Here is a 15,542-nt window from a genome sequence, read left to right on the forward strand (position 1 = left end):
ATTATGATGATGAAGAACTATTTCCAAGCAGGACCTGTGATCGTTGGCCCATCTCTGCCTTTCCTCCCCCATAGGACTACCTGGAGGAAATCACTCTGTGCTTGTAGTGCACTAACCTTTCTTTCCAAATTTACCAGCCAACCTAATGCTAATGTTGTTTGCAGCTCCTTTGGAAATTATTCATGTGCAAATATGCATACATCCAACATCATTCCTCTGATATCAATTTATGCTAAACAAGGTCTCTTTGCTTCCCAAAATTATGTTTGCCTCTGAACTCATGTATTCTTTGATCATTCTGAGTGGGGGTGAGCCCGTTGTTCTTGTTTATTAACGCAGCAAATTTCCCGTAGCCCTTGGGTGGAAGGAAACCCTTCAGCATGGTAATTATACATTCACACTAGGGGGGCTTCTTTGTGTTCTGAAAGAATACAATTCTCTGATTACACTCGACCTAACTGGCATTTAGAATAGGAGTATTAATAACTCATTCTTACTGATGCATCAGGTAGAATGAAAATTAGATAGAAAGGTTATAACCTGTCAAACTATGGGTTTAATTACGGAAGCTATTATGTTTCAGCTGAAGTTTCCCTTCACATTCACAGCTGTGAGCAAATCCAATACTGCATTTGTGATCTCATAGACATTCCTATGGCAACAACCTATGACTTCATAGGCTGATTTTACTCGTATAATTCAGCAGAAATAAATGAAACACGCTATATCATGATAGGCACAGAGTGGTGATGCTGTTGCTACTCTAGGATGGCTCTCCATCAAATGAGCTGATTTCCATAATACCAGAGCAGGGGGAGGGGGGATTCAGAGGCCTGGGCAGGTTGCTCTTAGCCTCTCACAGCTCTGCTGTACTTTGTGCTGTTAGGTAAGTGTCATTATATAAACTATGCACAAACTTTCCAAATGACCCTTTGTTGTGATTTGGGAAGGCCCGGCTCCATTTGCTCGGCAATGCTGACTTGAGGTCTTGAGGCTCAGACCAACCGAGCAACAGCCACAGAAGCTCCCTTGCTCCCCACCCAGCTGTCTGCCATTGCTAATACCAAGTGGCTCTCTTGTCTTGGAGCCCTCCCTAAATTTTGCAGGGCGATGCTGATTGGCTGAGGTTGGTGCTTCAGTCTTCTTCCAATCAAAGCATCTCACTTTTTTCCACCAGGCAAGGTGCCACAACTGGGCCTTGGAGTAGCAGAGTTGCCATTAGTGCCTATTTGGCGTTTCCACCTCCTTCGCTTGTTGAGCCTTAACAGAAGTTTGTGTTTTCGTTCTATTTCTATCACTCTCTTCCTTCAAGGAGTTCAGAAGAGTGTAGGTGCTTCCCCTCTCTCCTTCACAAAAGCCCCAGGAGGCAGCTTAGGCTGAAAGAGGCTGGATGTAAATTGCTGAGTAAGAGTCCTACCCAAGGAGGAATTCATTGTTAATATCACTTTTATTGAGTTTTATTATACATAAATATAAACACAAACTAAACAAATATTAAATTGTAAAAGTACTCCTGGGGAGGCAACATTAAATCTCATTTGACATTTTCCATATTAATAAAAATACAGAAACAAAATAATGAGTAATATTTGTGAGGAGCGGGAAGTAAGGCGAGAATATCTGTAGAAACTTTCAAAGCCAGAGCACAGTCATGAGTTCCAGCCTCCCAGAGATACTGCTGAAAACCAGAATTGAAAAGTGGCATTGATAATATAATTAATGACATACCACCAAGTCGCATAAAAAGCTTGTTCATAATTTAACGCTTAAATTCTGTGTTATGTTTTCATAAATTGTTAGGTTCTATACCTTCTTATACCACTATGAAAGGTCCAAAGTTTCCAAGATTCTCCATTTTTAAGCCATTGAAAGCAGTACAACCATTAGTATAAAAAAAAACCCAGAAGTCCCTTAGCTTTGATGTCTACATTTATGTCTTCAAATAAAGATAATAATGACAGCTGTGGTGTAACTTGCAATGATTCTTTCACAATATCCACCATTTCTTTATACGCATTGTTCCAAAAACCATCAATGGGCATTCTCACCCCTCCTCTTGCAGCCTTCTCACCACATGGCTGGCATTGGTTGGATGAGAGCTGAACGGGTGTCCTGTACCACCTATTAAATTCCTTTAGGGCATGCTCCCAAACAGAAGCTGGTTCATGTATTATTCCATTGTGTGTCACCAATATTTTCATTTATATCCCCCTCCTATACAACTTTCATCCCAGGCAGTGGATCTAAGGTTACAGTCAACATCTCCTGATATAATTTGGAAATGATGCCTTTGCCCATGTATCCCACACCCAACAATCTGGGAACTGTATTATATTAAGGGTGTGGAGAACTGTATCTCTGTGAGGGGTAAACTGTAGTTCCCAGGGGCCTGTTAAGTGTATGGTGTGTGCACAGCCATGAGCAAGCTGAGCTTCCAGGCAGCCTCTCTCCAATTTGAATATCACTTGGCTTATGCCAGCTTTTCAAAAGACTCTTCTAATAAAAATTGAGTTGTACAGTTCCTTTCCATAATCTCCCTTTATCACTAATTATATTCAACTTCTACAGATTTTGCTTTGGTCTCATCAGTAATCTCACAATCTCCAGATCGGTGAAAGTGGATGTTTAGTCAGTGTATAAATTGAGGACAATTATCATTAGGACCACACACAGTAATATGAAAATAATTAGGCCATTGCTGCCAGCAAAAATATAAATCAAATCAGTTTACAGTAGCAGCATTAATAAATTGTAAGAGATACAATCTATTATTTTACAGGAAGATGGAAAAGCTGCTAAACTGCCTTGCTAGGAGGCTTCATTGCAATGAAATACAGAGAACAAAGTTCAGAAAATGTGTAGGTTTGGCTCTCTGTGGGCAATTGTGCCATGGGAAATAACAGACCCACTACAAGCGCATAAGCAAAGCAGAAAAAGAGCATGGTTCTGTTTCTCAGGCTGTTCTCCTCCTGCCCCACAGTGGGGGAAACTGTTGCAGAGTTCATCTTGCCTCCAGGTATCAAGTAAACACAGGTCCTGCTATCCAAACATGAGGAATTAGTCCCAAAACTTTGCTAGACACACTGCAGATTCAGATCTCCAAACAGCTGGACCTGCAAACAGCTGGACCTGACTCAAAGAAGTAGGAGGCCCAGGGTTCACTCTGATTGTTTAGAAATACACAATCGCTTTGAGGTCCTCTCCCCTAGCATGGAAGACGAAGAGCAGACTCCTTTGGGGATCTCTCCCTCATTACAGTCGATCAGGTATATGAAGACCAGCAGCAAAGTCAGTCCTCAGGGAATGTGCAGGCGACCTTGGAACGGACAGCTCACGGAAGAACCCCGACCAAACCTAAGAGGAGGCGTGTAGTGGTGATAGGGGATTCCCTACTGAGGGGAACAGAAGCAGTGATCTGTGGGCCTGACAAGATGTCTCGGGAAGTGTGCTGTCTCCCCGGGGCTCAGATCCAAGATGTAACTGAACGACTGTAAGGAATCATAAAACCCACTGACAAATACCCCTTCCTCTTGGTTCATGTGGGAACCAATGACACTGCAAGCAATAGCCTCCAGAAGATCAAAAGAGACTACGAGGCTCTGGGCAGGAAATTGAAGCAATTAAATGCACAAATTGTCATCTCTTCTGTCCTCCCAGTTGAACGACGTGGCCCGGGGAGAGAGGTAAAAATAGTGGAAATGAACAGCTGGCTTCGCAAATGGTGTAAACAGGAACTGTTTGGATTCTTAGATCACGGACTGCAGTTTCTTGAAGATGGACTTCTGGCAAGCGATGGGCTGCACCTCACAATGGTTGGGAGGAATGTTTTTGCCAAAAATCTCAGAAACCTCATCAGGAGGGCTTTAAACTGACTAATGTGGGGGAGGGAGACAGTGCTCCTGAAGGTAGGAGTCTATCAATTGATGAAGATGATCATCCAAATGTCATAGACCAAATGGAGCAAACAGCACACAGACCTAGTGGTGGGAGGAAAAAATCCTTAAATAAGAGACACGGGGGAATGATTAATGGACTTCAATGTCTGTACACTAATGCGCAAAGCATGGGAAATAAACAAGATGAGCTTGAGCTCTTGGTACAGCAAACTAAATATGGCATAATAGGCATCACTGAAACCTGGTGGGATAAGTCCCACAATTGGAATGTAATAATGGAGGGATACAATCTATTTCAGAGAAACAGACCAGACAAGAAAGGAGGAGGAGTGGCATTATATGTCAGGGATGTGTATACCTGTGAAGAGATCCAAGATTTAGAACCTCAAAGCCAAAGTGAGAGCATTTGGCTCAAAATTAAGGGAGAGAAGAATAACAGTGACCTCATTGTGGGAGTTTACTATAGATCCCCAAGCCAAACAGAGGACATAGATGATGCCTTCCTGGAACAGATGGCCAAGCATGCAAAAGGAAGGGAGATAGTAGTAATGGGGGAATTCAATTACCCGGATATCTGTTGGATGTCAAACTCAGCCAAGAGCATAAGGTCAAACAGATTCCTCACTGGCCTTGCAGACAACTTCATTGTCCAGAAAGTGGGAGAAGCAACAAGAGGAACAGCCATTTTCGATCTGGTCCTAACCAATGTTGATGACCTGGTTAGTGGGGTAGAAGTGGAAGGATCATTAGGCGCGAGTGATCATGCTCTTCTGAAGTTTACTACACAGCGGAAAGGAGCAGCCAAGCATACTAGGACTCAATTTCTTGACTTTAAGAAAGCCGACTTCATAAAACTTAGGGAAGTGCTGGGTGAGATCCCATGGACAGTAATACTAAAAGGAAAGGGAGTTCATGTTGGCTGGGAGTTTGTTAAGAGGGAGATAGTAAAGGCACTACTTCAGGCAATACCAATGAGATGGAAACATGGAAGGTGCCTAAAGAAGCCAGGGTGGCTATCTAAAGAACTTTTAACTGAGTTAAGATTAAAAAAGGATGTGTACAAAAAATGGAAAAGGGGGGAAACCACCAAAGAGGAATTCAAACAAATAGCCAGCACGTGTAGACACAAAGTCAGAAAAGCTAAAGCACAGAATGAACTCAGGCTTGCTAGAGAGGTTAAAAGCAACAAAAAAGGCTTTTATGGGTATGTTCGTAGCAAAAGGAAGAACAAAGAAACAGTGGGGTCACTCAGAGGAGAAGATGGTGAAATGCAAACAGGGGACACAGAAAGGGCTGAACTCCTCAATGCCTTCTTTGCCTCAGTCTTCTCTGATAAAGAAAACAATGCCCGACCTGAAGAATTTGGAGCAAATGATTCAGCAGAGGAAACACAGCCCAGAATAACTAAGGAGATAGTACAAGAATACTTGGCTAGTTTAGATGTATTCAAGTCTCCAGGGCCAGATGAACTGCATCCAAGAGTATTAAAAGAACTGGCAGATGTGATCTCAGAACCACTGGCAGTCATCTTTGAGAATTCCTGGAGAACAGGCGAAGTCCCGGCAGACTGGAGGAGGGCAAATGCTGTCCCTATTTTCAAAAAGGGGAAAAGAGAGGACCCAAATAATTACCGCCCAGTCAGTCTGACATCAATACCAGGGAAGATTCTGGAGCAGATCATTAAGCAAACAGTCTGTGAGGACCTAGAAAGGAATGCTGTGATCACCAATAGTCAGCATGGATTTCTGAAAAATAAGTCATGTCAGACTAATCTGATCTCGTTTTTTGACAGAATTACAAGCCTGGTAGATGAAGGGAACGCAGTGGATGTAGCCTACCTTGATTTCAGCAAGGCATTTGACAAGGTGCCCCATGATATTCTTGTAAAGAAGCTGGTAAAATGCGGTCTTAACTATGCTACCACTCAATGGATTTGTAACTGGCTGACTGACCGAACCCAAAGGGTGCTCATCAATGGTTCCTTTTCATCCTGGAGAAGAGTGTCTAGTGGGGTGCCACAGGGTTCTGTCTTGGGCCCGGTCTTATTCAACATCTTTATCAACGACTTGGATGATGGACTCAAGGGCATCCTGATCAAATTTGCAGATGACACCAAACTGGGAGGGGTGGCTAACACCCCAGAGGACAGGATCACACTTCAAAACGACCTTGACAGATTAGAGAACTGGGCCAAAACAAACAAGATGAATTTGAACAGGGAGAAATGTAAAGTATTGCACTTGGGCAAAAAAAATGAGAGGCACAAATACAAGATGGGTGACACCTGGCTTGAGAGCAGTACATGTGAAAAGGATCTAGGAGTCTGGGTTGTCCACAAACTTGACATGAGCCAACAGTGTGACGCGGCAGCTAAAAAAACCAATGCAATTCTGGGCCTCATCAATAGGAGTATAGCATCTAGATCAAGGGAAGTAATAGTGCCACTGTATTCTGCTCTGGTCAGACCTCACCTGGAGTACTGGGTCCAGTTCTGGGCACCACAGTTCAAGAAGGACACTGACAAACTGGAACGTGTCCAGAGGAGGGCAACCAAAATGGTCAAAGGCCTGGAAACGATGCCTTATGAGGAACGGCTAAGGGAGCTGGGCATGTTTAGCCTGGAGAAGAGGAGGTTAAGGGGTGATATGATAGCCATGTTCAAATATATAAAAGGATGTCACATAGAGGAGGGAGAAAGGTTGTTTTCTGCTGCTCCAGAGAAGCGGACACGGAGCAATGGATCCAAACTACAAGAAAGAAGATTCCACCTAAACATTAGGAAGAACTTCCTGACAGTAAGAGCTGTTCGACAGTGGAATTTGCTGCCAAGGAGTGTGGTGGAGTCTCCTTCTTTGGATGTCTTTAAGCAGAGGCTTGACAACCATATGTCAGGAGTGCTCTGATGGTGTTTCCTGCTTGGCAGGGGGTTGGACTTGATGGCCCTTGTGGTCTCTTCCAACTCTATGATTCTATGATTCTATGCATGTAATACTGCAAACAAATAAGACATGAGAGCAGAACAAGACTGCAATCCTAGCGATGCTCACCTGTGTCCAACTGGGATGGGTGGGGGCAAATGGTTAACCACCCTCCCCCATTTCTGATCAGAACTGGGGGGCTTACAGTAAGGCATCTGGTAAGGGATCTACCAATTTTAAGAAGGTTAATTAAAACAATTTTTGAGGTATTGCCAGCAAATAGTGTCTTTCACAAGTTGTAAGTTTAGTAATACTTTAAAAGGGGGTGGTTATCTTTGACGTTTCAGAAGCAACTGAACAAGCCATTTCAAGCACGCTAACCTGGAACCACTTCAGAACAATATGGTGCAGCCAGGTTTCTAACTGCCGGGTGAGGTGATACAGACATGGAATTTCAAAAGCCCAGTTCTCCAAGTCTATTTTGAAGTGGGCCCATACACACCTGAGGACTGCTCCCTTCTGTGAGTCTCCCTACTCCTACGAGACTAAGGTGAGGGTCGAGTGGATTAAGCATGCAGCAACTATAATCCTTGGAATTTGGATGGGGCCACAAGGCACCCATCCAGGCATTCTAGGATGCCATGGGAAATAATTTCCCAGGCTTCCTGGCATAAATGGATAGGTGGATATTTACTCAGCAGGATGCCTTGATCTTGGGATGCATGGCAACCACATTTCTGATGCTTCCCAGTGCCCCCCGGATATTGCTATATGCACTAATGGAAGCACTGAGGCCTGAATTGTTGTGATGGGCCCTCCCTGCCATAATTCTGTCAGTATCATCAGCTCACAGGCAGAGGTACCTGGCCTCCCCCGAGGCAATTGAGCGAGATACTGGATGACCTCTCCGCTGCGTCTCCCGGCAGGCTAGGTAAACAAACCCGGCGATCCTCCTCAAACGTGAGAAGAACACACCCTCTGCTTCTTTGCTTCTCTCTCCCTCCCTGCATTCTCCCAGGGAGGAGAAATGAGACAGACAGGAGTCCTTTTTACATGTTTTATTCCTGTCACTCAACAGTACATAGAAATGTGACTGCACCCTTCAGTCTCCATCAGAAGAGTCACAACTCCTCCCCTGTACTTCCAGCACAGGTCATATGACACACTGAGCTAACATCCGGTGCTCAGTACAGAGAATAGGCTCCACCTTTTCTCCAACAGTACATCTGCACTGTTTTGCATTCCAGCCATCTGGAGCTGGCTTTTGCCTTGGTGCTTTTTCCCAACATCCTCCCCCAAAAGCATCAACTGGCAAAACATTATCCAGAGAAGAGAACAAACAGTTGTTATACATATAACAGTCCCCTGTTGTTTCAGTTCCACCCTTGGAACTCCCCACCACTGGTTTCACCAGTGTACCTCTCTGGTTGTATGGCTTCCAAGGAATGAGTGCTTCTGCATTACCTTGGCTAGCTACCCTCTGTTGTGTCTTTGTCTCTGACTTAGACACTGCTTCAACCTGCTTTGAGTTGTTAACAATAGCAACACATGCAAAAGCTAAGTTAGCAAACTCTTTTGAGTACCTCTTTGGTGGTACACCCTTTGTAACTCTCTCAGACCTACGTATGAGGTTCTGATCCTCTGTGCTCACTGGTTCAACCTTTGGACTCTGTTGAGAACCAGTAGCAATCAGTGGTTCTTCCTTCATTTGTGAAGGTCTATCCATTGTGTGAGATTTCCTCTCAATGACTGTTACAACTGAACTCTCTGAGCTATGACTGTCATCGTCAGTACCACTGTAATCTGTGACATCAGAAAAATCATCATCATCTGAATCGCCACCTGTGGGAAATGTTTGTACAACTCGCTCTTGCTTTGGAGCACTCTCTAGAAACTTTGTGAGAATCACCTGACCAGATTCAGACAAAATTACTCTGTAGAGACCCTTTTCATATCCCACAAAAATGCCTCTGGCATTCTTTACTCCACCTGGAGCTTCTGTTCTCACATGAGACCCGAAAACCTTAAAATAGGCAACAGAAGGTTTTCTATTGAACAGCTTCTCAAAAGGAGAACACCCCAACTCTGTTGAGACTTTTCTCAACCACACATGAAGATAGGACGCTAGCGATTCGGCCCAATATTCATGTGGCAAATGTGAACTCAGCAATTGCGCATTCATCCCCTTTTGCAATTCTTTGTTCACTCTAACACAGACCCCCCTGTTCCACGCTTCTTGCGAAACTGCCACTTTGTGGTCTATCCCTTTTCCATCCAGGAACTTCTGAAACTTCTGTAACAGAAAAACTTGTTTGTCATCTGTGAAAAGACAATCAATGTTAGCATCATGCATATTTTTAACCTTGTCACAAAACTCCTGAAACTTTTCTAAAGTTTCTTGCGGTTTCTCCATCATATAAACCCAAGAATAATTAGTGAAACAATCCACACACAAAAGGTAATATTTTGCACTGCCTCTAGATGGTTCTAGAGGACCAATCACATCAGCATACACCCGCTGAAATGCTCTGTCGACCTTCTTGGTCTTGGTCACCTTCCTGGTGCTCACACTGGTCACACCTGCAAGAGAGATTTCGTTAGAAACAGAAGAATTACATTTCATGTAATCACTCTGATCAAAAGTCAACAAATACAGTCCATCTTTCTCTTTGGCAGTAAGAAACAGTTCTCCATCTTTGTAGATCTTGCAGCTTTTAGCATCATAGGACAGTTTCAGTCCTTTCTTTGCAATCTGCGACACGCTCAGCAGATTAAATCTCAGTTCTGGAACCAGGTAAACATCACTTATAGTCAAGTTCAGACTCTCAAGATACACAGTCCCAATTCCAGTCGCTTCCAACTCCTGACCGTTGGGCTGTTTCACAGTGAAGCTTTGCTTCCTCAACGTCGAAAATAGTCCTCTGTGCGGGCACAAATGTTTTGTACAGCCCGTGTCGATTATGAACGAGTTCCCAACATCTGGCGTGGTTCCTTTCGCCATCATAGCCTTTGCAGGTTTCACCTGGCACTTGGTACGGCTTTTGCCTGACGCCTCAGGCTTCGTAGAGCTGCTCTTTGCTCCTCTTGACTGGCGCGGCTTCTTACAGTTTCGCTGTAGATGCCCAGTCTGTCCACAATTGTAGCATCGGACAGCACTCAATGCTACTCCATGCTTCCCAGTAGCATGATCAGTGGGGAGATTTGAACTCTGTTCTTCCCTCCCCCTGTCAGCAACACCCATTGCACCTTGTTCAGGAACACCAACAGTTCCAACAGCCACAGTTCCTGCACTCTCCCCTCTGGGGTCAAAGCTCTCCTCAGCTTTCGTTGAGCTCTTAGGAACTTGGCCAGCATCATCTTGGCTCACCCCTTCTGGGGTAGTTATCCATCCAGACCCTGATGAATAACTGTCTCTGGTCAGGGGAGATGAGTTAGGCAAGTCTCCCCCCTTCTTGGCATCCATTTTGAATCCAAGCCTCTCTCACTTTCAAACAAGCTGTAAAATCCAACAGTTGTTTTTTTCTTTCTCACGCAGGCAAAACTGCAAGTTGTTTACGCCCTTTTGCACCTGGCAGCTAAACTCTGGCTGCTATGGAAGGTCCCTTCCAAGAGCTTCGTAAACTTCTAGCCAAAACATTCTCTGTTTTGTTTCGCTTTTCTCAAGCTTACACTCACAGTCCAGCCCCTTTGCCAGTAACTTTCCAACTTTCTGTTACTTAGCAACAATGCATTTCAATAGGACATCTTATCTAAACCACAAGAATTTGTGGAATGCAGGCTTCAGCCTTCAAGCTGCAGGCCTCTTCTCCCGGAGCTGTATTTTTCCAAAACGCAGCTCCCCGTGAACCAGTGAATTAATCGAACTGCGTTCACACTTTTAGCCCGAAATGCAGCAGCATACCTTGAACTTTGTTGCTCTGGAAAACACCTCTTCTTTCCACCAGCTGTCTGTTGAGCCTCTGGCTTTTCTCAGACGCCTCTCTTCCTCCTTGGAGCAGAGGAGGACAATCCACCAGCCTCTCATGCAGACGTCCGATGAATCGCAACCATCCGAAGGCTGCCATATGTCAGTATCATCAGCTCACAGGCAGAGGTACCTGGCCTCCCCCGAGGCAATTGAGCGAGATACTGGATGACCTCTCCGCTGCGTCTCCCGGCAGGCTAGGTAAACAAACCCGGCGATCCTCCTCAAACGTGAGAAGAACACACCCTCTGCTTCTTTGCTTCTCTCTCCCTCCCTGCATTCTCCCAGGGAGGAGAAATGAGACAGACAGGAGTCCTTTTTACATGTTTTATTCCTGTCACTCAACAGTACATAGAAATGTGACTGCACCCTTCAGTCTCCATCAGAAGAGTCACAACTCCTCCCCTGTACTTCCAGCACAGGTCATATGACACACTGAGCTAACATCCGGTGCTCAGTACAGAGAATAGGCTCCACCTTTTCTCCAACAGTACATCTGCACTGTTTTGCATTCCAGCCATCTGGAGCTGGCTTTTGCCTTGGTGCTTTTTCCCAACAAATTCCCTTTCCTCTTGGTAAGTTTCTGACTGGGGTGGTGTTTTGAAGTAATGATGCCTCTAGCCTTCTTTTGCTACCAGTGATTATGCTCGGGAGTGCAACAGGCCTAATTCGTAAGGGCCAAATTAAAACAATTATTATCAACCTAGATGTAGAAGTAGGGAAAGGGCTCTCAGGTGAGAAGGAATGGCCGGAGTCTCAGCATCACTCGTTGTAGAGACTAAACCTTGTATTAAAGCTATGTTGGAACAACGACAATACTCCTAGCATACCGCTGCTTGCTAAATAAAAACTAAATGAAAACCAGTGGGCCACTATAAAACATTTAGCGTCTGGGCAGCTGTTATATCATCAGTGTGCTTTTTTCTCAGAAGCTCATCAGCACAGCAAACTTCAAGTGCCCTCCTAAAAGAAAAGAACCCAAACAAAGCACACAAAGAAATAAACAAACACAAAGACATATGTGTGTGAAAATAAACCTTAGATCAGCATTGCTATATAATATGTTTTCTTTAACATAGTCAACTGAGATTGAAGATCTACACAGTTCAGATGACATAGACTCACACGAACGTGTGTCAAAATTTTAAAAAATTAAAGAAAAAACCATAACAAGAAAAAAAATTGGCTCAGAAGGGGAGACAGAGCATTACAAGATCAGTTAATTAGCCATTTTATCATTTTAAAATATGTTTGTTGCAATTTGGATTTTCTTCTTTTTAAATATTTCAGTTTTGTCTACTGGTAGGTTTTGTTGTTGCTGGGTGGAAACAGAAAGAGAAGGTTAGCTAACAAACACAACAGGAAGAATACCCTTGTATAAAATCTGCCTTTTCTTCTATTGCGACAGCAGAAGCACTCTACCCTTCAACCTCATCTGCTCAATAAATAATTTGTTCTGTAAATATGGCCTCACAGTTTAAAATTAATTTTTGATGTCTGATATTCAAATAGATCCGTTTGCATATTTATTGCTTTGCAGCGTAGATCTTTGCCATAACCCCTGATACACTTCTTTTCATGGGATTGCTAGAGGAGACTGCAATGATAGATAGCATTTCTCTTTTTAGAACTATTAAATAAGCCGATACTGTTGGCATAACATGCACTGAAGGATGCTCACAGGCATGGTTTAGCATGAGATTGTTCCACTGTTCGAAGGCATATCACTGTTGAACCAGAAATATTCCCTGCTGTGAACTGAATTGTGTCAATATACTGATTCACTGGGGAGATCTTGTACATCATTAGGAAAGATTTGCCACAGAGAGTATTTCAGAATTTCACCAGCTGCTGTAAGGAGACTTGAAAGTAACAAACTCATTAATTAGTAAATTATATAGATATACAAAATAAATATATTAATCAATTTGACAATACCCAAAATAGCTGTCTTCAGGATTGAGAGTAGAACAAGACTGCAATCCTTTAGCTGCTTACATGAAAGTAAATCTAACTGAAATCAATTAGACTTACTTCTGAGTAGCTAAGCATAGAATTACACTGTTAGCTGCCTTCCCTGGGTCTAGGATTTAACTATGGCACTTTTGTCATCCAGTTAAGAACATAATTAAAGCATCGTCATGACTAAGAAATCCGCATTTCATTTCATGGCTACAAATGACAGATGACACTGTGAGATGCTACCATTTTCAGGGACATATTGAAACACCACACACACAATCTGTAAGAGTGGTTATCACTGTCAGGTGAAAATGTGGGCAGCTTTTGAGAGCTTTGTTTTAGTTTGAAACTGTGATACTCTTGGCACACCTACACTACAACTTGGTTCAAAGTTCATCTGGGATCAGATCTGGCTTGCGGCCAAATCCAAGTTAGTTCCTCCAATCATTATTTCAGGTAATTGCATCTGAAGAACATCTTTTCTTTCTTTGCCTGCTCAGAAGCATCTTCTTTGAAATCAAACCCAGCCCCCCCCTTTTCACTTTTATTTTTTAAAGTTCAGCCTCAGTGTGATGCAATAGGCAACTGGAGAAGCATAGGAGGACATGAAGCTGCCCTGGATCTATCTTGCTCAGTGTAACCTAGACCAGACGCACAAACTGACGAAGCAGATGGGAGGCCGGTGTCACACACACGTGCTGAGTGCCAAGCACCCCCAGCACCAGCTTCTCCTCTCCCTCCTGTTGCTGCTGCTGCTGTGGCTCCTGCTAATGTTGTGCCCAGCACCAACAGGTGATGCCCTGGTCCAGACTGACTGGATGCAGAGCTCTAGGACTTTGGGCAGGAGTCTTTCCCATCCCTACCTGGAGATGCCAGGAATGAGCTGAAACTTAAAATATGCATACCTTTTTGTCATTTGGAGGAAGGGCAGGAGGAAAAGTTAATAATAAATCAGCATAGATGTATTCACAAAAATCCTAGGAGAAAATGGGAGCTCTTGGGTCAGCTCTTGGGTCTTCAGCATGCAGACAAGGGCTTGACATTTCCAGCGCCAATGCCTGTTTTGTTTTTTAAATGCATAATGCCACACTGCAGAACATCAGAAATAAAGCTACACAGCAAAATGGACTGTTGACCACCAAGCATGCACTCAGCTCTTTCAAGCTGTTTATGACCATGCATGTTGGTGACTTCACACACCTGTTTGAGCATTTATCATCGTGTTGATTGCACATCCATTTTCTGTTCCTCACAAACTCTGAAGGCAAATGCAAGGGAGTTCTGCCACCTACTGGTTCGCAGAGAGAGAATCCAGAGAAGCAGAAATCCCTTTCATTTGGACAGGAATCATTTTTAAATGAAAATGGGATTCAATTAAAAGCTTGTCCTTCATAGATGCCAACTTGTTAAACCCTGACTTCAGTTTTTTAGGGACTCAATTAGAATTCCTGCCCCTGTCTGGAAAACAGTGTAATTAAACCAACCCCGAAGGTGATCTCATAATGGAGCCGATTTCTCAGACTAAACAAATATAGTATCTTTTTTGCTAACTATGTTGCCTTAATTTGTTCATTTTATAAACTCCGGTATCCTGAGCAAATAACATCATCATGCTGGATTTTTTTCTTCTTCCCTGTATTTTCTTCTTCAGGCCATCTGCTGCTTAACAATGTCGTTTCCCAGGAGGGGTTATGTGAATAAATAACAGTTTGAGGCATTCCTTCTGCAAAAAAGAAACGCTTCCATTTCTGCTTTTACATCACAACCAAACACCAGAGGACTTGCATTAGTAAGAGGGGTTGTTGTGTGTGACTTTATATATTCTGCTTTCCCTACACAAACCAATTTCAAATGGTGAGGAAATTGCTTAATTATGGGATAGAAACCAGCTCAGGTTTTTGTCTCCTAAAAATCACCATTCATTTATTTCGGTTTTATTGACAAGCTTTATCCTCCCTTCACACCCACAAATCATTCTGGTTCCTTATATTGTGAAATTTGGCATACGTAGATCTTGGAATACCAGTCAGAATGTAAAATCTGGACAATCTCAGTTTTTATTATAATATGTCATGTTGCAGCCCCTCGTGCATATGAAGTGTTTTTGTTTGGTTTTCACTGTCACCCAAAAAGCCTCAGGATTCAGGATTTTTCTGCAACCTCATGACTTCCATCTATCCATATATTGCCTGCCTGTACATGTTACTAAATGCAAATAGTGGGTTTGAGCAAGTACAAAGAAATGAAGCACATTTATTTAGGAAAAGCAAACAGTATATCCATAATTGATCTGCTGTCTTTGCAATATTTTGGCTAAATACTTGGATTTTCTTGATTCAGAATTGGACCTTCTTTTAATGGCCACTATTTTCATATTCAAAACTGGAACTTGTCCAGAGGAGGGCAACCAAAATGGTCAAAGGCCTGGAAACAATGCCTTATGAGGAACGGCTAAGGGGGCTGGGCATGTTTAGCCTGGAGAAGAGGAGGTTAAGGGGTGATATGATAGCCATGTTCAAATATATAAAAGGATGTCACATAGAGGAGGGAGAAAGGTTGTTTTCTGCTGCTCCAGAGAAGCGGACACGGAGCAATGGATCCAAACTACAAGAAAGAAGATTCCACCTAAACATTAGGAAGAACTTCCTGACAGTAAGAGCTGTTTGACAGTGGAATTTGCTGCCAAGGAGTGTGGTGGAGTCTCCTTCTTTGGAGGTCTTTAAGCAGAGGCTTGACAACCATATGTCAGGAGTGCTCTGATGGTGTTTCCTGCTTGGCAGGGGGTTGGACTTGATGGCCCTT

General features: G+C 43.3%; 1 long non-coding RNA gene across 1 annotated transcript; it reads left to right on the top strand.

The window, feature by feature from the left end:
* Positions 1-760: 760 nt before the first annotated feature.
* LOC308475988 lies at positions 761-7,358 on the top strand. The gene is made up of 3 exons (XR_013985615.1): positions 761-886; positions 1,313-1,392; positions 7,162-7,358. It is a non-coding gene; the product is annotated as an uncharacterized lncRNA (long non-coding RNA).
* Positions 7,359-15,542: the final 8,184 nt, after the last annotated feature.

This window comes from Podarcis pityusensis (assembly GCF_964106645.2).
Source record: "Podarcis pityusensis genome assembly, chromosome: 4".
NCBI classification, from domain to species: domain Eukaryota; kingdom Metazoa; phylum Chordata; class Lepidosauria; order Squamata; family Lacertidae; genus Podarcis; species Podarcis pityusensis.